This window comes from Myxine glutinosa, chromosome 14 (assembly GCF_964187855.1).
Source record: "Myxine glutinosa chromosome 14, kmMyxGlut1.1, whole genome shotgun sequence".
Classification (NCBI taxonomy): Eukaryota; Metazoa; Chordata; class Myxini; order Myxiniformes; family Myxinidae; genus Myxine; species Myxine glutinosa.
The window spans coordinates 54,697,389-54,719,325 of NC_136274.1; the positions used below are offsets into that span (position 1 = coordinate 54,697,389).

Consider the following 21,937-nt stretch of genomic DNA (forward strand, 5'->3'; position numbering starts at 1 on the left):
GCCCCGATCCACCCCGATCCCACTACGACTGCACTACGACGGCACTACGACCGCAGTACGCACGCGTACGTGCCCACCCATCCGAGCCCGACTGCGCGGCGGCCGTCCTTGCCCTATATAAGAACGGCCAAGAATCACGCCGACCTAACTACGATCTTAAAATTCAGACGACGCTAATTCACGTTATTTTTGTATGTTGTTAATATAAATCATCAACTCCAAGCCTTCCAATGATGTCGCCAGCCAGGAAGAGGGGGGGGGGGATCCAGGAAGACATGCACAATCACGCGGCCGCCGTGACCAGCTTGGATGTGATTGATGTGACCAGCTTGGAATCAGGAGATGAAATGATTTCACCGCCGGGGATCGCCTATATATACCCGGTCTTGTGACAGGTCGTACTGGCGCCTACTGGTGCTTACTGCATGCTTAAGGCAGTCTTGGCGGAGTCTTGTTAATTCGTGAGAGATCGGCAATGATCGTGAGTCGTCGTACTGTTGCGCGAACGTGGTCGGGACGGATCGGGGCAATTCTTGGAAGATCGTGATGGCAGTCGTACGGCGTCCATGTGAGGACGTACGGCGGTCGTATCAGTGCTTGCTGGATGCGGAGCGAATCGTGGCAGCCAAGTTTCCCGACCGCCGCAAGACACTCCACGACCATTTTCCCGATGCCCACACGCGCCCGTACGACACCCTCCAGACAGCAGCAAGAGTTTGAAAAACGCCACGAATCGCCACGATAATTTTGAACAGTTCAAAATTGTCGGGGCGGCTTCCCGTCTCGACCCGAACTGCCAAGTACACCCCCGATCATCCAGGAATCGCCAGGACCCCAATACGATCTGGCCAAGAATGTCGCCCCGATCTTAGGTCGTGGTGATTCGTGGCCTGAAAATGGCCGGTATGACTGGGGCTTAAGGCCGCGAGATTTCTAAAAAATAATTCTTCGTCAATTTTAGAATATTTGATGCCGTTTTCAGCCTCCGAAACGCGGTAATAAGCTTTTTTGAAATATTTTTTCAAATGTCCGAATCTCATTGGTTCCAGTGTTTGGTGACGATTTTCGTTGAAGATAACCAGGGCCCTGTGTGGGCCCAGGGAACAAAGATGGTCTTAAAGCATTTTAATTACAAATTAGAGGTGCATAAGATTGTGAATCAAAAAAAACCAGGTGAAACAAACTCCTATTGAACTTTTTCTCAATTTTTTATGCATACTTCCGCATCCGCAAGATGGCGGCCTCCATGGAGCGATTTGGTTTTTGAAATATTTTTTCAAATGCTCGAATCTCATTGGTTCCGGTGTTTGGTGACGATTTTCGTTGAAGATAACCAGGGCCCGTGCGGGCCCGGGGAACGCGGTTGGTCTTAAAGTATTTTAATTACAAATTAGAGGTGCATAAGATTGTGAATCAAAAAAAAACGGGTGAAACAAACTCCTATTGAACTTTTTCGCACTTGTTTATGCATACTTCCGCATCTGCAAGATTGAGCGATTTGGTGCGTCAAAGCTTCGAAATTCTCAAAGGATCCAGCAACATCTGGCTTTTCAACATAATACGTACGCGTTCATTCACAACACCGGCTTCGCCGGCTATTATCAGCCCCAGAGCTTTATCTACTCTTAAATGTCTGAGCTGTTCCTTTACTTCCTCCATTCCAACGTGGATCTACCCAAAACGATCTTCCTTACCTTAGATACTTAGTTAGATACTCTCAAAGCCTGGTGTTGGCTTAGTGGTCCGGATGCTGGCTTGGGATACCGAGGATCCTGGTTTCGAATCCCTGTCAATCGCTGAATTAAAGCCAGGGGGGGTTGACTCAGCCTGTCATCCTTCTGAGGTTGACAAATTGAGCACCAGTTCACTGGTGATCCCTGTGTGTCGCAAGAGGCAACTAACAGAAATAAGGAAATTCACAAACCAGATGTAATCTGCTTAACAGAAACTTTCCTCCTTCGAGATGTCTCCGATTCCATAATATCTCTTCCTGGTTACTCCATCCTCCGGTATGATAGACCTGAGCCTCGTCCTGGTGGTGGGGTTGTTATATTTATCAAAAACTCTCCTACTCACTCTCCTTGCACTGCCCTCTCTCCACCTCACCCCCAGGAGTACCTCTGGCTACGGCTTCCTCTCTGCTCCCACCTTTTGTTCATATATGTTCTGTACCATCCTCCAAACAGTGATGACTCCATTTACATTTCGCTGTCTGACAACATGGACCAACTTCTATCCACTCATCCCAACTCTCTCTTCCTCATATGTGGCGACTTCAACTGTCATCATGCCAGCTGGCTGGATGTGGGTACCTCTCTCACCAGCCATGGCACCTCAGCAAAGGACTTCTGCACCTCACTGGGACTGACACAATCTGTCAATTTACCGACCCGGATCTCAGTCAACGGAGCATCTCCTCTTCTAGACTTGGTTATGACAAACTTCCCTGCAAATGTCTGCTGCTCTTCTTCTGCTCCAATCGGTTCTTCTGATTATTTCCTTGTTAAAGTCGATATCTCTTTGGCCATTCTCAGAGAGCCTCCTCAGCACCGATGAGTCTGGCATTTCACTCAGGCTGACTGGCGTGGTCTTCAAGCAGCCATGAATCATCTGGACTGGTCTCCCATCTCTACTGCCTCTGACATCAACTCTTCCTGGGAATTCTTCCAAAGTAAATTGCTCTCTCTCTCTCTCTCTCTCATGCACAGATTTATCCCATCTCGTCTTCAGTTGTCGTACCCTTCCTCCCGTTCATGGTACACTGAATCTTGTGGTGAGGCAGTTGCCATGAAGCAACTTACCTTCACCTCTTGGAAGGCTAATCCAACTGAAGGTAATCTCAGTTCCTTTCACAAAGCTCTGAACAAGTGTGTGTCTACCCTCAGGAGAGCCAGGAAACAATATATCTCTACTCTCAAGACTGAACTCTCAAATCTGTCTCCGCCCTCCAAATCCTGGTGGCGTCTGGTCAAATCTGTTTCTGTTGTTTGTTCCCCTTCCATCCCCTCCCTAACCTCAAACGGCCACACAGCTGACAACGCACGTGAAAAAGACGAATGCATCAACTCTGTGTTTGCCTCAAAATCTGTAACCACCTTTCCCAGTCGAACTCAGCTGCTCCTGGACTCTGTGTCCTTCTCTCCTGACAAGGTGGAGAAGTTTCTGTCAAACCTCGACTCTGATTCTGCAACTGGACCAGATGGCATCAGCCCACGGGTCCTAAAATCCTGCTCTGCCACTCTATCTCACCCTCTCTCTGTTCTCTTCACCCTCTCTTTTGCTCAAGGTCATCTGTCATCTGCCATCTGCTTGGAAATCAGCCAACATTACTGCTTTACACAAAAAAGGTGCAAAAACAGATCCTTGCAACTACAGACCAATCAGCCTGCTCCCAATAATCAGCAAGGCCATGGAATCCATCATCGCTTCTGACATTAAATCCTTCCTCTTCTCCAATGGCTTGATCTCGGATCATCAATTTGGATTCAGACCAGGTCACTCTACTCTGGACAAGCAGCTTCTGCTGTCTCGGAGCGCCCTGTGCTTTTTCAGGTCTTCATCAATGATCTCTCCGACTCTCTGGAAATCGTCCCTATCTCTTTGCTGATGACTCCACTCTCTGCCGCTCCATACCTCATCCCTTAGATCGGCAGTCTGCAGCCTTCTCACTCTCTGCAGACCTGCACAAAATCACAGACTGGTCAAACAAGTGGAACATGTCTTTCAATCCTGACAAATCTCACTCTTACTATGTCTCTCCGAAAAGACCGCCTGGACAACCCTCCCATATACTTTCTCAACAATCCTCTCCAAGAAGTACTGTCGCTCAAGCTCTTGGGTCTCACAATCTGCCATGATCTTTCCTGGGTGAACCACATTTCCAAGCTGGCCTCCAAAGCCAGTCACCAAATAGGCATCCTCCATCGCGCGAAGGCCTTCTTTGGCACACCTGAGCTCCTCACCACATACAAGGCTTTCATCCGCAGCTCAATGGAATACTACTCTCCCATCTCTGGGCTGGTGCTCCTGCCTCACACCTAGCTCGGCTTCACGCTGTTGAAACCAAACCATTCAGAATCATTGGAATCTCCCGCGATGAAGCTAACTCTGAGGGCCTTTCACTCACTCATCACAGGCAGGTTGGTGGTCTTTCTGTCTTCTACCGACTCCTCTCTGGCCTACCCCCCCCCCCCCCCACCCCCAGCCGTGTCTGTGCTCTGTCTCCTAAATACTCCTACAGGTCGCACAAGATCTGCTTGCAACCCTCTTCTGGAGAAACTGCCAAAATCAAGACTCTGCTCACCTTCACTGTTTCATTCTGATTTTCTCCCGCCTCTGGAACAAAGTCCCCCACTCTCTTCAATCCCACTCCTCCCTCCAGGTCTTTAAAACAGCTGTTCACCACCATCTCTTATCTTCCCCCATCCAAAACCTTGATCTTTTCTACCCCCATTAATTCACCCCAGATCCACTTTTCTGAAATACCGACTTCTTTCCTGGAAGTCCTCGCTGTGTCCATGTGTTGTTTTTCTTTACCTCTCCCACCCCCCACCCCCTTTCCACGCCTCCTCCCCCAAGCCCTCTCCCTCCCACAGATCTCCCGATGTCCTTGATCTCAAATGTTGTACGTGTGCTTCCCCCTCTCTCCCCATCTTGTCTCCCGCTCCTTTTATTTCGTCTTATGTGTCCGTTTTTTTTTTTTGTCATTAATGTTAATTCTTACACGAGCCTCGATCTTGTATGCAAAAAAAAAAAAAAAAAACTGTCGAGACAGGTAAAAGTCGTGGTTCCTTCTCACCACAAGTTTTAGCTATTTGTTTTCTGTTCACTTGTTTTACAAAGTACAATGATCTGGGATTCAAGAAGAAGGTAGAAGAGAGATCGTTGGAGGATAAGGGCACTTGGAGTTGGCCACGTCATATATTTTTTTCATGAACGATCAAAAGTGATTGTGTGACCCAGGGAGCCACCAATTACCAACTCCTGACCATCTGTGCTTAACTGTTGGTAAAGGTCACTGGTTGGTGTCTCACCAGAATCAGCCAGCGGCGTCGTTCGATCTCTTGGGAGTGTCTGTGTGTGGGTGCATGAAGATCTACTCTCATATAGATCATTCATTGTTGTATCAAATGCAATCTTTCACCCACACGAGGATTGTTGGGAAGTGCAGGGACACAAAAACACACAACACGTACTGGTTTGTGGAGTTGGCAAATTTACTCATCGACTTCAAAAAGAGCTTTTTCTTCAAAAAGTAACCATATTTTACACACACACACACACACACACACACACACAATTCATAAAATTGAAAACATCATGAAAGCAATAATTAGCATCAGAAATCCAAACAACATCAAGGTATTGCTAATCAAGACCCTGCGAAAGCTGCGAGTCTAATGAAAGGTAATTGCAAAAAGGTAATTCGTTCTACCCCCAATTTATCCCAGATTTCCATTTGTTCTTCACGGAACAAGCAGTTCGAGACTCAGCGACCTCGGGAGCAACTCGGCCTTGGTGACCGAATGATAAAAAAAAAAGACATCGAAACAGAGTCAAATGAAAAAGAAACTTCGATTCTCCAAGGACGTTCTCGACAGGTTCCTGCATCTCTACTCCTATGTACTCAAAACGGTGTGCAAAGCAAACATCGCATACCTACCGCAACAACCTGGTATTAGATGAAATGTCAGACAAAGCAAAGCCGAGACCAATACCAAAAGCAAAATAGCCACAGGGTATAGAGCAAGTGGAGAGACCAGACAGAAGCCATTGACTTGTAGAAGGAGCCCTTCGCCCACGACTTTAGACCTGGAGATCGCTGAATCGTTTGCTGTCCATCCTTTGAAAGCGTGAACCTTGAGAAGCATCCGCGGGCTGATGTGGAGGACCGCGCTTTATGTCGCCATTGACCGCGTCCGTGGTGTCGTGCCCTGGGACATCATCAGGTAGGAGCGGCACCCTGCTCCAGGGAACGGTGAGCTCTGCCGGTGAAGATTCGTATTCATGACCGAGTTCGGTAACTAAGTTTCCCATGTTATCCTCGCTCGCCAGCTTTTCCTCCCTCCCCATAATGCTACCGGGAGGCAGCATCGTCGCCGCAATTTTGAGGTTTGTTTCGGACACGCTGAATTGCTTCGTGGGAAACGCAGGAGGTGAATCATTCTGGCTGTAAATGGTCCGGCTAGACAACGCTCGGCGGACCTTGTGGTAGCCCAGGAGGTTGATCTCCAGCAAGTTGAGGAAGAGCGATAGGAATGCGACCACATACATGAAAATGATGAAAATGGTTTTCTCCGTTGGACGCGACACGAAGCAGTCCTCTTCGTTCGGGCAATAATCATTTTCGCATTTGTGGAGTAGGTCTAGTTTAAAACCATAGAGCCAGTATTGTCCAATGACAAAACCCACCTCCAGAATCGTCCTGCTGATGATGTTGAGCACGTAAGTCTTCAGCAGCGCTCCTTCGAGGTGAATTTTTCCTGTTTCGTCGATGCATGATGGCTGCTTGTAAATATTTTTCTGGGTTGGTTTTAGCCCCTTCTTCATGTTCTCGCAGTGTTGCTGCAACTTTTCCAAAAACTGCTCTCTGCGTTGCTCCTGTTCCGCTTTTAGACGCTCCTTGCGCCTTTCCTCTCGGTGTGTAATGTGCGTAACGTGGCCCAGGTAGATAAGTGCCGGCGTCGACACAAAGATGATTTGCAGCACCCAGAACCTGATGTGTGATATGGGAAAGGCTTGGTCGTAGCACGCGTTCTCGCAACCGGGTTGCTCTGTGTTGCAGTAGAAGTCCGACTGTTCGTCGCCCCAAACGGACTCGGCCGCGGCACCAAGCACCAGAATCCGGAATATGAAGAGGATGGAGAGCCAAACCTTCCCCACTACCGTCGAGTGTGTCTGAGCATTTCCCAATAGGTCTCCAAGGAAGCTCCAATCTCCCATGGTGCCTCGTACTCAGTATCTGCTCGACCAGGAACACAGCGGGCGGTGTTTCTCCGAAGTTGTGGCCTTGATGTCAATCTGCTGCTAAATGCTGCAACAAAGAAAACCTCGGCCAAACCCCAAAAATGTGCAGCCTATCAGGAATTTGCTGGTAGCAACACACCACACCTTACACAAACAAACAATTGATCAATTTCGCCATAAGAAGCGCCAAGTTCAGCAACCACATCTCGGAATCTCAGACGAGACTGAATTTTCTGTGGATGTGAACTTTAAAAGGCAGTATCTGGATTAAAGATCCTCGATTCAAGTTCTTAGTGGAAACCACACAAACTCGTTTCCTTCCTCAGCCCACAAACGCATGCACACAGCACACCTGTGCACCTACACACGTACCCCCACCAGGATGTTACAGATCTCATGACCTTTCAGACGTTGTCTATTTATTACATACCCAAAGGTGAGAACATGGTACACCTCATGTTCCATGGTGTTGGATGAAGACACCCACTCAAGTCCTTCGACCTGAGGTTTGGGTCGTACTTTGTGTACTCCTACCCACTTTCAACACTTGAACTCACTTGTTTTGGTCGAGCAACAACAGGGCCTTGCACTGCGAGAAATGGACATTAGGAATGCAGGATTTGAAACAATTTTCAAACCTGACTCAGAGAGGGTCCTTATGACTTCTAAATCTTATTTATTTATTCGTATGCAGCCTGTTGCTGTTGGTTGCATCATTTTCTGGGGGCACGGGTGTGCCGCTGATGCAATGCTCCTTTACCAGCTAGCTGGTACTCATTTTACTACCTCGGAAGGATGACAGGCTGAGTCGACCCACCTTGTGTTAATTCCACAGCCAGACAAGGGCTTGAACTCAAGACCCTAGGATCTTAAGCAAACCACCCTACTCGTGGAGCCAACACCGGAGTTTAACTTCTTTATCAAACCTTCATCAATCTAGCCATGTGTTGATGTGAAAAGTGCTATTTTGAGCATGCATCTAGCTGCACCTTGTATTTCCTTGTGCAGAGTTCCGCCTAGCACCTGCATTCTCAAGGCATGTTGGTGCAAGGCGGTACCCTGTACAATAAAATACAAAAAAGGTGAGTTGAGTTTCACAAAAAGGAGAGAAAACATTTTTTAAAAAGAGTATGTACAGTGTCTTCAGAAAGTATTCACTCCCCTTGACTTTTCACATTTTGTTGTGTTACAGCCTGAATTCAAAATGGATTAAATTGAGTTTTTTTTGTCACTGATCTACACATAATATCCCATAGTATTAAAGCATAATTTATTGGTGAGGGTTTGTGAGGGGGCACAGATCTGGGGAAGGGTATAAAACAATTTCTAGAGTGTTGAAAGTTCCCAAGAGCACAGTGAGCTCCATCATTACGAAATGGAAAGAATATGGAACTACCCATACTTCTTGGAGCTGGCCGTCTGACCAAACTGAGCAACCGGGCAAGACAAACTTGGTGAGGGAGGTGACCAAGAACCCAATGACCACTGACAGAACTACAGAGTTCCTTGGCTGAGATTGGAGAACCTGGCAGAAGGACAAGTCTCTGCAGCACTTCACAAAGCTTGGCTTTATGGGAGAGTGGCCAGACTGGATGCCACTCCTGAGAAAAAGGCACGTGACAGCATACCTGAAGTTTGCAAAATGGCACGTGAAAGACTCTCAGAGCATGATGCAAATGATTCTGTAGACTGATGAGAAAAAATTTGAACTGTTTGGCCTGAATGCAAAGCGCTACGTCTGGCGGAATCTGAGCACTGCTCACCACCCATCTCACACCATCCCTAACGTGAAGCATGGCAGTGGCAACATCATGCTATGGGGATGCTTTTCCATGGCAGGGACAGGGAGATTTGTAAGGATTGAGGGAATGATAAATGGAGCCAAATACAGGCAAATTATTGTGGAGAACCTGCTTCAGAGTGTAAAAGACCTTAGCCTGGGGCGAAGATTTACGTTTGTGGAAGTGTAACTCAGTGTAACTCATTGGTTGGAACTGGTAACGAACCAAGGTACGAGCAGGTGGTCATAAGAATGTCAGGAATGCATCTTGCCCTGTCGAAGCTGGGAGTCCTGTTGTGTAGCTTTAGCACGACCCCGGGCTAACACACATTCCCAAGCCCGTATTATGCAAGGAGTCATCCAAAATGATTAATTTGATTTATTGATGAATATTGATAAATTAATTGAAATTGAATAATTGAATTGAACTGAATAAATTTAATTGAATAAATTTAACTGAATAAATTTAACTGAATAAATTGAATTGAATATATTGATTGTTTGATTGATGAAAATGTGGTCTCAATAAAGAAGCTTTGATATCTTTGTGAGATATTATCAATGTGAAGACAACCTTGGAAAATTGAGCAAGGTGGTGAGTTTATATATAGATATATATGTGCGGTTACCATTGTGTGATTTCCCCTTCAACAGAGCGGACACCTGAGGATTCACCCATTTCATACTGACCCTCTGGCTCATCTGCAAATACTGATCTGTGAGATTGGATTGTGCAAAAGCCACAGGTGAGAGAGATTCTCTGGAAATCACCGTTTGAACAGGTGGAGAGATCCTTCCTGGAGGTACGAGTGAAGCTTTAGAGGAACAAACTACAACACATCCAACGCTACTTTGATAAAAGGCAGAATGGGAAATGGAGCCTGCAAGAATACACAAGGACAACCAGAGATTCCACAAAAAGGTACTTGTACACATCATATGTACGACCGTTATGGTGCCGAAGCTATAAGGCAGGTCGAGAATTGGTATTTGTGGACAAAGGGACATGATGAGGAGTTTCCAAGAGATGGTACATTTGAGCGAAGTCGATTGGAAAGATTGGAACAAAGATTGAAAGCCAGGAAGAGACAGAATCTAACGGTAGACTGGCTTGCATTCCATCTTTGGGATGGTGAATCCAGACAACGGGAACAGCAAGAACGGATAACGGATCTAGAACTTAAAATAAAAAGGATACAGGATACAGTGGAGGAGACAAATGCACAACTGCCCTCGAAATTAGGAATGAAAGTGACAGTTGTCCCATCTGATTTCCAGTTGTCTCCCCAAAAAGGACGGTACAGAGAATTTTTTCGTGTTTCAGGAGATAACGAGAGATTGCAGTGGCAACTCAGGGATGTAGAGATGCAGCCCAGCAATACAAGTGCACAGGTGCACAGACCAGGCAACGACAGAAACCGGTGTTTCAAGTGTGGACGGATGGGACATTGGAAAAGAGGATGTCCGTATACCAAAAGGAAGACAAGTTCATAGGGTAAACCAAGATCAAGGGTACCAGTGCTGACCGATACCTCAGACAATGATTAGGCCTTCATTGCGACAAATCCCAAATGACGATTGGCCTCAACAAATTAGATTACTGGACAAACATGAATAACTGTCGATGATTCTTGGGTCTGAAAAGTTTTCGGAGCAAGAATTATTCATTTTTCTTTTGCTTGTAAGCAAATTGATAATTAATTGATCAAATGCCGAAATTGGATCTTTTATGTTGGGCACAAAATTTTAAATTTACAAAGTTTGGAACAATTGCTTTGCAATTTTTTTTGGCAAACCAAGTGACAAGAGTCACATCATGATCAGGTGGGAATTTCGGACTATTGTTCCGCACGATTGATAGGTCAGTGGTCGACTGACATACAAATGGGTGGGTAGTCAAATTTGGATAAATTATTGTGGGAACTGAAAGGGTAATGTCAATGTGACGTCATAGGGGTTTTCTAAGAATAAACCTTTTGGTCCATTTGTGTATTAGCGCTTATAAAATTGAAGGACAAATTTTGAGAAATTGAAATAAAGTTGACACCCATCCGGATCTGTAAATAAGGTTTATTAAAGTGTTTTTGTTTTTGTGTATCAATCTTACAAGATTGTTGACACCGACACTGTGCCTTGTCTGAAAATAGATAGTTCCATGGGGATGGGATCGCATATCGAGAGAATTCGTAAAATAAAAATAGAAATATAATTTGATTATGAAAATTATCACTTTTGTCAAGGGAGATGGAGAATAAAGATTTGATTTGCTGAGTTATGAGCAGCTATTCATTAATAGTAAAAATTGGAAGTAATCTTGGGATTCCATTGTGATAGAATTTATATGAGAATCAAAGCTATTTATGGATATGAGCTTCATAAAAAATGTGGGAGTACAAAATTAGCCAAATTTTGGAGAGGTCTTACACTGACTTCCCAGAGTACTCAGCTCACGGATATATATAAACTTGAATTTTATCAGAATATAAATTGGGCTGTATGTATGGATGTGTATAAGGCATAGATGATATGGGAAAATAGTAAAGGAAATTTTGCTGGTTTGAACTATTGTGAGTTTTGAGTTCTGGAGTTCAAGCAAAGTCACTGGTTAACAGATGAGAATGGATAGTAAATAAATTCTTCGATGCTGGGTAAATTAAGTACGATATTACTAAGACTTATGAGAGCTATTGTTCTTCCTTACAGCAGTGCGAAATTATTGGAAAATATATATATATATATATATTAGATCCAACATAATGAATCTATAAATGAATGTCAGAGGGATAATATCCTCAATTTGTACTAATTATTTGATTGTGGGTAAAGGAATTAATTTATCATAGTGGATTGTTAACAGCAGCCTGAAAATGTCCTGAGAGTGCATCCATGTAATCAGAAATCCCAGATTTGTTTTTACAAACAACATTTTGGTAGAGGTCTTGTGTGGACGAGCACTTCCTTGGTAGATAAAAAACGGTACTGCATGCTGGCAGCCACTTTTGCGGCCAGTTAGGCCAAACAAATTGAGAGGAAATTGTAGTTAAATACGTAAGTTACACATGGCTATTTGTAAAAAGGAAATTTGTTGAGATGGGAAACATTTTTCGAAGGTTTATTAAAGTGTTATAATATGACATGTGGCAAGGCAAACTATTGGATGGGAAAATTAGATCTGGTTATAGAATAAATTTATTGACCACTTGAAGTTAATTCTTCGAATCATTGTTTCACTGGCATTTTTTGTTCACATTGGAAATAGTTTGGTAGAGCTTTGTTTAAAACCTTTGGTTGCGGTATCTTGGAACGAAATGATAAACCATAGGAGATTGATAAGAATAGAAAAAAAAAATATGGACCCAAAATAGAAAGTTGGATTCATGCCTCTCATTGCAAGCAAGCACATGGGGCTAAGGTGGACGATCCCACAGAAAATGAGGCTGCACCTAGCAGCCCAGCAGAACATTCAGTGGCAGATAAATGATAGTCGTGATTTACAGTCATTTGAATTACATTTTAACACCCCTTGCATTGATAAACATTACATTTTCAACATGTGATATTCCTACTTGGGATAGTGACATTTATTTGCCTACATGACATACAATTACCTGCTGATATTAATACAACATGAGTGAAAAAATGTATCACAACTACACTCATGATCAGGGGATTGAGTTCAACCCCGGGAGATAGGGGGATCAGGGTAAGCCAAATAATCTGATTTATGTTACATATTAAGGGATTTTCTTTATTTACCTTTTAGGAAGCTTGTTAGTTTGGTATATAATGTTGAATGTCATCGACATATAATTATGTCATAGGTATGAATATATACAAGGAGTAGCAGACTTGTTTGTTGGTTTAGTAGTTATATTGGCAATTGTTTTAGTGGTGGCTTGCTTGAAAGCCTTAGTGACGGTGTGTTTGAATAAGGTAACCAACAACACGATGATAACGCATGAAGTGACAAATGAGGAAAGAAATGTGGAACCACAAGAGGAAGACTTTTATGGCGACATAAATACTGAGATTAAAAGATTAAATCAAGTGATGTTGCAAATGAATACAGTAGAATTAAGATAATGGCATAATGACAATGTTATGAGTTGTGTCAATTACAAGATCAGTGAACTCATATCACCACTGTTTAAAAAAAAAAAAAAAAAAAAAAAAAAGGGAAAAGGAAAAGTGGGGAGGAATTATGGTAATAATACATTATGCTTAATTTGTTGGTTTGGGAAAATTTTTGGTGGGAATTAGATATTCCTGTTTGTGATTGTAATCATATACAATTTATTTTCTTAGAGTAGTGCTAAAATACCTGCGCGAGTTAATTTTGAACTATATTAACCTGAAAGCAATTGTGGATGCTATTCTTAGTTTAGTAGTCAAATACATACCTGATTGAATATTACTTGTGTGACGCATATAAATGAATATAACTTTTTGAATGTTGTAAGGGAAAACAACAAATTGTTGAATGTGAAACTGTCGGAAGATATACATAATTATGCTGATTTCATGGTAAGATGTACCCTATCTGATTCAGTGTGTGTGGAAAGCAGATTCAGATGTGACTGAGCATAAGGATAAGACGAGATCACATTTGAAGGGGGTGCTAACGGAATTGGGAAGACGTTCGAGAAAGAAAATTTGTGGCTAAAAAAAAAAATGAAGTTAATCGTGGCATACATCCTCTTTCTCAAAGAATGATGAAGACATTCTCCCGTGTAACTTGGAGATGGATGCTTACCTTCACCAAGGAAATTTATGTGACCATTTGCCTGGATCACACTGCAACATATGAAAGAAAGGCGATCACTTACTCTTGTTCGAAGGCTTCGAACATTCATCACATCAGAAGTTGCAGGACAACGACATTTTACCTGCAACCTCTGTGAAATGCGGGGACATATGTTATCACTTCACCAACGTCCGGGGAACCAGCATGTAGCTGCAAAAAACGGCTGTGCCCTTGTCACAACAGCTGTGCACGATTCTGCTGGTTGCTCCTGGTATGGACCATGAATGACCTGAACACCATGGTCCCAACATCATTGTGGATGCATCCGGCATCCCTGTTCCACATCTTGCTGGCCAATCAACATTACACCAACACTTGCTGCCCACTCATAATGAGGGAGGAGGCAAGTCGACTACAACTGGGCGAAGGCCTTGTTCAAGGAATCATTATGGTTCACAGCAAGAGTGGCAAGAATGCTACATGGAGAGCAGGGTCAGTCTATGACTCCGCACCGTTACCACAACAGCGAAATCCTACACGAAGTAGTGCAGGTGTTTATAAAGACAGAAGAAAATGTTTCATACCTGAATTCAAACACAAGTGATCAGCCCTTCCTTTCAAACAAAGAATCAACGTTTGTTTGGAGGGAAACGTTTTTGCCAGATGTTGCAGATGCCTTAAAAACTTGAAAATGGTGAAGCAAAATTGTTGTATCTTGGTGATGGTGAAGTGTTGTTTTACAAAGATATTTGTGATGCAAATGAAATAGATTGAATTAACAATATGGAAGGAGTCAATGACCAACGAAATGTTTTGTGATCAGAGTCTTGCAGGATGACGGTGTATGCCTAAGGAAATTGTATTGATGTTTACTTGTAGTGATTGATTGTTTACTTATATTGATGTTTAGATTAATGGTTAATATAAACAAAAAACAAAAAGATGAGGGAATTGTGGAAGTGTAACTCAGTGTAACTCATTGGTTGGAACTGGTAACGAACCAAGGTACGAGCAGGTGGTCGTAAGAATGTCAGGAATGCATCTCGCCCTGTCGAAGCTGGGAGTCCTGTTGTGTAGCTTTAGCACGACCCCGGGCTAACACACATTCCCAAGCCCGTACTATTGTCTTTCATCGGGATGCAAAGAGGATGAAGCAAATTCCCAGCAGGGAGGAGCGAGTTGGTGCCAGGAAGGCGAGCAGGATGACTGAGTAACATTGCTGCGGAGAAGGGATTACGATTTCAGCGCACAGAGGATTAACTGAAGTTTGCCCATATAAACAGAAGAGACTTTGAGTCAAAGAGACTTGCGATCAGAAGCCCTGCCCGATGGAATGAACGAGTACGGCGTTGCGGAGGAATATCGGCTGAGAAAGAGGGACTATGCGGATAGAGTTATCTGGTCCATTGAGTTAACGGTAGTTATTAGTATTTGAATGAAGTGAACAACTAGTTAATAAAGTTGTGATCTTTTGTAAACCTGTGACATCATTGGAGTCTTGAGTCTCACAACACTTCCACGACACGTTCCAACAGGACAATGACCCCAAGCATACAGCCAAAGCAACACTGGAATGTCTTCAGAAAAAGAATGTGAAAGTCCTTGAGTGGCCCAGCCAAAGCCCAGATTTGAATCCCATTGAGAATCTGTGGAAAGACGTGAAGATTGCTGTTCACTGACACTTCCCATCCAACTTGACAGAACTTGAGCAAATCTGCAAGGAAGAATGGGAGTAACTCCCCAAATCCAGATGACCAAAGCTGAAACAGACATACCCAAGAAGACTCAAAGCTGAAATCGCTGCTAAAGGCGCTTCTTCAAAGTATTGACTCATGGCGTTGAATACTTAAGCAAGTTTGATATTTCTGCATGTCATTTGTAATTATTATGTAACAATTACTAAAAAAAGAAATTTCCACTTTGAGATTATGGGGTATTATGTATAGATCAGTGACAGAAAATCTCAATTCAATCATTTTTAAATTCAAGCTGCAACACAACAAAATGTGAAAAAAAGTTAAGGTGTGTGAAATACTTCCCGAAGGCACTGTATGTCGCAATCCAATTTTGAAAGGGATTTGATCCTTTTTTTTTGGTCATATTTTTTTGGTCATAAACAAGTTCAAATTTGGTCATACAACATGTAAAAGGTAATATTTTGGCTTTTCACAGTTTATCAAAAACCCACAAAGACAAAGCATGACTACTTTGAATCTTGAGATTCATTCATTTTAAATTCCTGCTAAATTGTGCGTCACTTCATGGAAGAATTGAAGAGGGAAACATTCGCATTACTGATCAGCTGCAACACAGTGGAACAAATTTTTCAAAGGAAAGTCTCAAAGAAAGTTGCGAGCTCCACAGTCCATCCAGATTCAATTGTCCAATTTAATTCTTTCCTGGTCTATAATCGCCATTGAAGACCCTGAGGCTTCATTAATATTCTTAACCTTTAACGGAAGAATCTATCAGATCTTGATCGGTGATAATCAAATCACGTTTGCTTTGTTTCGCAAATTTTTAGCGGCGTTAAAAAAGCGTCACCACCGTGACCAAATCACTCGGAGACTAACAAGAGGCCCGAATCCTCTATTATCCAACTTCTGCCAAATTATTACCCTCGCCAGAGGAGAGGGTATTGCATTTGAGTCCGTTTGTTTGTTTGTTTGTCTGTTTGTCCGCATAGAATAAATATGATTTTCTCTGCAATTGTTGGTCCGATCAACATGAAATTTTCACCATAGGTGCAACTCCAGCTGTAGAATTTTTTAATGATAATTATGACGTCATAGGTCACGTGGTTCGGCCGCCATCTTGAAAAACCGAAAAAAATTGCATCTCTATATCTCAGAACGAGCTGAATAGAAAAAAATGAGACGTGGCTCATTGTAAAGAACTCTGCATGGGGAATAAAATATGTTAATGATGATGTCATAGGTGCCTCCATTATGACGTCATAATTCGACAAGTACAAAACTTCATCCGATCAAGATGAAATTTATTGAGCGTCATGTGGGCATAAATTGGTGGAAAAAAAAAAACAATGATGACGTCATCGATCACGTGGTTCGGCCGCCATATTTGTTTTAACACAAAAGCCTTAAAAACCACTGAAAATACATCCTGGCGAGGGTTTGCAATCTCTGATTGCTCTTTTTCTTGTTATTATTTTGAAATGTACTGCCCTCGCAGGAAGAATACGAGAACGCCACTCAGTAGAGCGCATACTCCCGCCGTGGGTGGCCGCTGCTGAGCCCTATCTTCCAATGGTAAAAAAAATCCTTCAAAAAATTACTGCATCCGGAATAATATCCTGAGCTTCACCAAAAACTAATCAATTCTTCCTTATCCCAAGGGCAATCATCCCACCAACTTTCATCCAAATCCGTTCAGAACTTTTCCAGATATCTTGTTCACAAACACACGAACATACACACGGACGGACACGATCGAATGCATTACTCCCTGGCGGGAGTAATGAACGAGCGGTTAGTGATCTTTAATGGCTGCGAGCTGTTCCTCATCTCTGGCCTTGGATACCTGGATAGAGGAAGCAAATCATTTCAGAAGTTGCTGGCTCATAAGGAGGTACATGGGGTGGAATGATGTACACATAAGAGACATTTGTGGATAAAGAACAATTACCTTGATCGAATAGACAACTATCGTATTCCTGAAGGCGAAATTTACGGAATTCCTTAGTTAAAGGACAAGCATCCTTTATCTCCCACTAGGAACGTTAAGTGTTCACGGAGTCACTCCAATTCACCCACCTTTTCACTTCAATCTGTGCACCAACAAACAGCTCGGTCATGGACAACTTTGACTGTACCTCCGCGAATGACACCTGTGGAATTGCATGCACTATGTGCAAGAATATTTATATCAGAGACCGGTGAATGTTCATCACTCACGTGAATATTTGCTCGATATTGTACCGGCAGCACAGACCTCATCAATCTGGTTGCTCGGCCCAACAATCTTCCCAAGCATTCAGTCACATGATATTTGCTAATCTCTGGTATTTCTGTCCATTTCAGCACCAGGACACTTGGAAACGTTAAGGAAGCATCTCCTTCAATACCGGCACGCTGGTCAGCCACACATTTAACAAGCGCTTTTCATTCACTTACACCTCCCATCTGTTAGAACTCCGTTTAAACAAATCCCTCTCTTCCCTTCTATTTCATCTTTATCCGTCTTATCTCTCCGTCGCAATGCAACTGAGGTACGGTACAAGCTCAATCTGAAAAATGGATTGCCGAGATACAACATCCTCGATTCAAGTTCTCATAATAGAATCATCAGACTCCTTTCCTTCCTCAACACACAAAGGCATGCATACTGTAACACCTTGTTTCCCTCAATAAGGACTTCTTCGCTGCAGGTTGAAGTTTTCGTACCTGTAGTTTTCGGCCGCATTTTGCACTCTGCTGCACACTTTCAACACTTCAACTCATTTGTTTTGGTCGAGCAGCAAGACAGCTTGTGATCCATCTTGGAAGGCACTGTAAGAATTGTTGGTCCATCAGGAAAGGAATATCATCAAAAAAAATTTTTACCCTGATGACTTTTCAATTAAATGCCTATATCAATCTATGCAGGTGTTGATATGAAAAATCGCTTTTAACAGCATCCAGTTGATGCCTTAGGGCCTAAAGGTCACATATTGGCCACACAAGGGCTGTGTCATAACCACCTGTCTGTTGCAAGCTGGCCTGGTGGAACTGCAGGTTCGCTTGACACAGTGTGTGTTTGCAGTTACATTGGCCCTTATACAATCAATGAGGTGGGGAGAGGTGGAAGGAGTTGGAAAGAGGAGTTGTGAAGAATTACACAATTGTAGGAACATACTAATTACATAGTTTGAGTTCCCCAATCAGGTTGCACCATCTGGGTTTTTCGAGGACACCCAACGTTTCGTTTTTGATGAATCAAAGTACGAGGATTGCAGTGAGGGGTTCAGTTCATCCCACCACAAGAGAGGTTAGGTTTCAAGGTCCTCAGGGCATATTGTTAGGACCAACACCATTTCTAATTTTTATCAACACTTAACAGGCATGCATATTGCATATAGATCTCCTTTCCTAACAGATATTATTTTTCTGCCGGATGGATATAAACACAGATACATTCCTACCACCTGCAGGGACATCAAACTATTCATGAATGCCTAATATCCACCGGCGAATTCTGAACTGAATTGGGTTATAGTTCTAAGAATGAAATATGTACTTCATACTTCTGATCACTCCCGGTCGATCGCTGAATTAATGCCAGGGGGGTTGACTCAGCCTGTCATCCTTCCGAGGTCGGCAAATTGAGTACCAGTTCCCTGGTAATTCCATGTGTGTCGCAAGAGGCGACTAACAGGGTTGGCGGCAGGAAGAGCATCCGGCTGTAAAACATTGCTTCAAAAACGGGGACCACGGTGCACAAAAAGGCCAACCCCTGTTCTAAGGGGAAAAATGGCCTCTAAAGGTGGTTCTTCATACTTCTGATCACATGATGACAGTTCCTAGCAATAAAAGAAGATAACCCTTCACCATGTTAGCTTTCCATTTCAGAGGAACTGAAACACTTTGTATCAACAGCAAACAGCAAAGCAACAGCAAAACCAACAGCCACAACAGCAAAAAATAAACTAGATATCTGCGATAGCAAAGCGATTGCCAAGGGTAAGCCTCCCCTGACCGGGGAAGGTTTATCTTTGGCGGTCGCCCGCCAACTTACCCTTGGCCCGCACTCCAATGATGACCATATTTTCTTCGGACCACCATATGACCTTGACCTTTAACATTTAGGGATCGAGTGTACAACATGAATGTGTCCCCATCTACAATCTATTCAATAATGACTCGCATCATGAAAATCGGAGGAAAATTATTGAAGTTATGATCAAAAATATGTTTTTTGTAAATTAGGTGACAATCCCAAAATATATAGGTCAAGGACACTAATCAAATATCAGGTGTACAATATCAGTCCCGATCCACTATCATGATGCAAAAACATCTTCGGAGGCCAAGCAGTCTTTGAGATTCCACATTTGCAAAATTGAGCGATGACAAAAAGCGTTATTTTTTCAGATCGGCATTTAACCTTTAACTCGGAGGGGTATGATCTAAATTAAGTGTAAGTGCGACTTGCTCTAGGCTATCCGGAGAGGGCAATTTAGTTCCGATTGGGCAAACATCATTCGAGTTGTGGTGAAAAACGTTGAAATGTCTATAATAATTGGGTCATGACCTTAAAAATAGGTCAAGGTCAAAAAGTTATGCCAATCTCGCATACTTTTTATTTCCATTATTGATGCAAAATTTGATTCCAAAAGTCTCAGCCAGCTTGGAGATATAGCTCAGAAATTGATAGAGTTTGGTAATTGATAAAAGTTTGAAAATTGATAAATAAAAAAAATTGGAAACTGATAGAGTTTGGAAATTGATAAAGTTTGGAAATTGATAGATTTGGAAATTGATAGAGTTTGGAAATGGAAAGAGTTTGGAAATTGATAGAGTTTGGAAATTGAAAGAGTTTGGAAATTGATGGTTTGGAAATTGATTTTAAAAAATTGGAAATTGATAGAGTTTGGAAATTGATAACGTTTGGAAATTGATAGATTTGGAAATTGAAAGAGTTTGGAAATTGATAGTTTGGAAATTGATAGTTTGCAAATTGATAGAGTTTGGTAATTGATAGATTTTGGAAATTGGTAAGAGTTTGAAAATTGATAAGAGTTTGGAAATTGATAGAGTTTGGAAGATAAAGTTTGGAAATTGATAGATTTGGAAATTGATAGAGCTTGGAAATTGAAAGAGTTTGGAAATTGATAGTTTGGAAATTGAAAGAGTTTGGAAATTGATGGTTTGGAAATTGATGGTTTGGAAATTGAAAGGGTTTGGAAATTGATAGTTTGGAAATTGAAAGAGTTTGGAAATTGATGGTTTGGAAATTGAAAGAGTTTGGAAATTGATAGAGTTTGGAAATTGAAAGGGTTTGGAAATTGAAAGAGTTTGGAAATTGATGGTTTGGAAATTGATAGTTTGGAAATTGATAGTTTGGAAATTGATAGATTTGGAAATTGATAGAGTTTAGAAATTGAAAGAGTTTGGAAATTGATGGTTTGGAAATTGATGGTTTGGAAATTGATAGAGTTTGGAAGTTGATAGATTTTGGAAATTTGGAGTGTTGAGAAAGAAGAAGAAACTAGAGCTTCCAGGGAAGCAGAACTCAACTGAACTGACTGGATAACTTTAAAGTAGGTCAGTTGTCTGTACTAGATTTGACTTAAATGAAAAGCCAACAACATTGTGTAAAAATTTTAAGGTCCTTGTATCCTTATACTTGTCCTTGTTTTACAATTGATACAATGTTACACTCTGCAACAATGTTGCAGAAATATAGTTGTGTAGATAAAAGGAAACGGGTGTAATTCGCTTTCAAAGTCACCCACCCCCACATCTTGTCCCAGTGAACATGCCCACAAAACGTCGCAAGTGCATATTTAAGTGACGTCAGAAGAAATTGCGGGGAATCCTTGTCATGAAAGTCATAGGGAAAATGTATATGGACATTTCATATACATGCTAATCATTGAGAAAAATGTTACCTGACTGCCAGAAACTACGGCTGCAAACGTGACGATTCATCTTTAAGCTTTGCAACAATATTGCAGAAATAGAATTGAGTAGGAGTAAATGTTTCATGATATTTATATGTCAAATGAATACAAAATATATAACAACAATTTATAATTTATATTCAAAATGAAGGTGTGCAAGAAACATTGAAAAAGTGTTGAAATGTCATGACAATTATACATGCATTGTAAGAATTTTCGGAGCTGAAAACAATATGGCGGCCTATGGCGGCCATTTTGTGACGGATCGGGTTGGAATGCAATAGCAACCTACCTTGTGTGGTAAGGGTTAAACATTCTAAGTTTGATCAAAATCTGTTAATATTGGTGGACGCTGGAGTGTTAACGTTGTTTTCATGATCAACAACAAAATGGTCGCCTAAGTCCGCCATTTTTCAACGGATCGGGCTGAAATGTAATACCAACCTGGTCATTGGGGTAAGGATGCTGCAGGTCAAGTTTGATCAGAATCGGTTGATATTTGTGGACGCTGGAGTGTTAACGTCGAAAAGTTAACGGACGACAGACAACGCCAACGACAGACGACGGACGCCGGAGGGTTCAGTATGTAATGAACTCGACTGGATAGTAGTCAAGTTGAGTTAAAAACTCTAAATGGTGATTTTTCACTGTTGGACTGAGAAACTCTGTGATACCATTTAAAATTGAGGGCACCAATTGTAGAAACAACCTTTCAAAAGCAATAAGTCTTCCCCTATGCTACAGTGAAGGCTTAGATAACCTTCATGGGGGAAGATTTTAAAGAACAGAAATAACTGAGACTGGGAGTAAACAAACAACAATAAAC

At 42.2% G+C, this 21,937-nt stretch overlaps 1 pseudogene across 1 annotated transcript; it reads right to left on the bottom strand.

Moving 5' to 3' along the window:
- Window positions 1-5,195: 5,195 nt before the first annotated feature.
- LOC137439785 (gap junction Cx32.7 protein pseudogene) lies at window positions 5,196-7,600 on the bottom strand (annotated as a pseudogene). The gene has a single exon (XR_013621400.1). The product of XR_013621400.1 is annotated as a gap junction Cx32.7 protein pseudogene (transcript).
- Window positions 7,601-21,937: the final 14,337 nt, after the last annotated feature.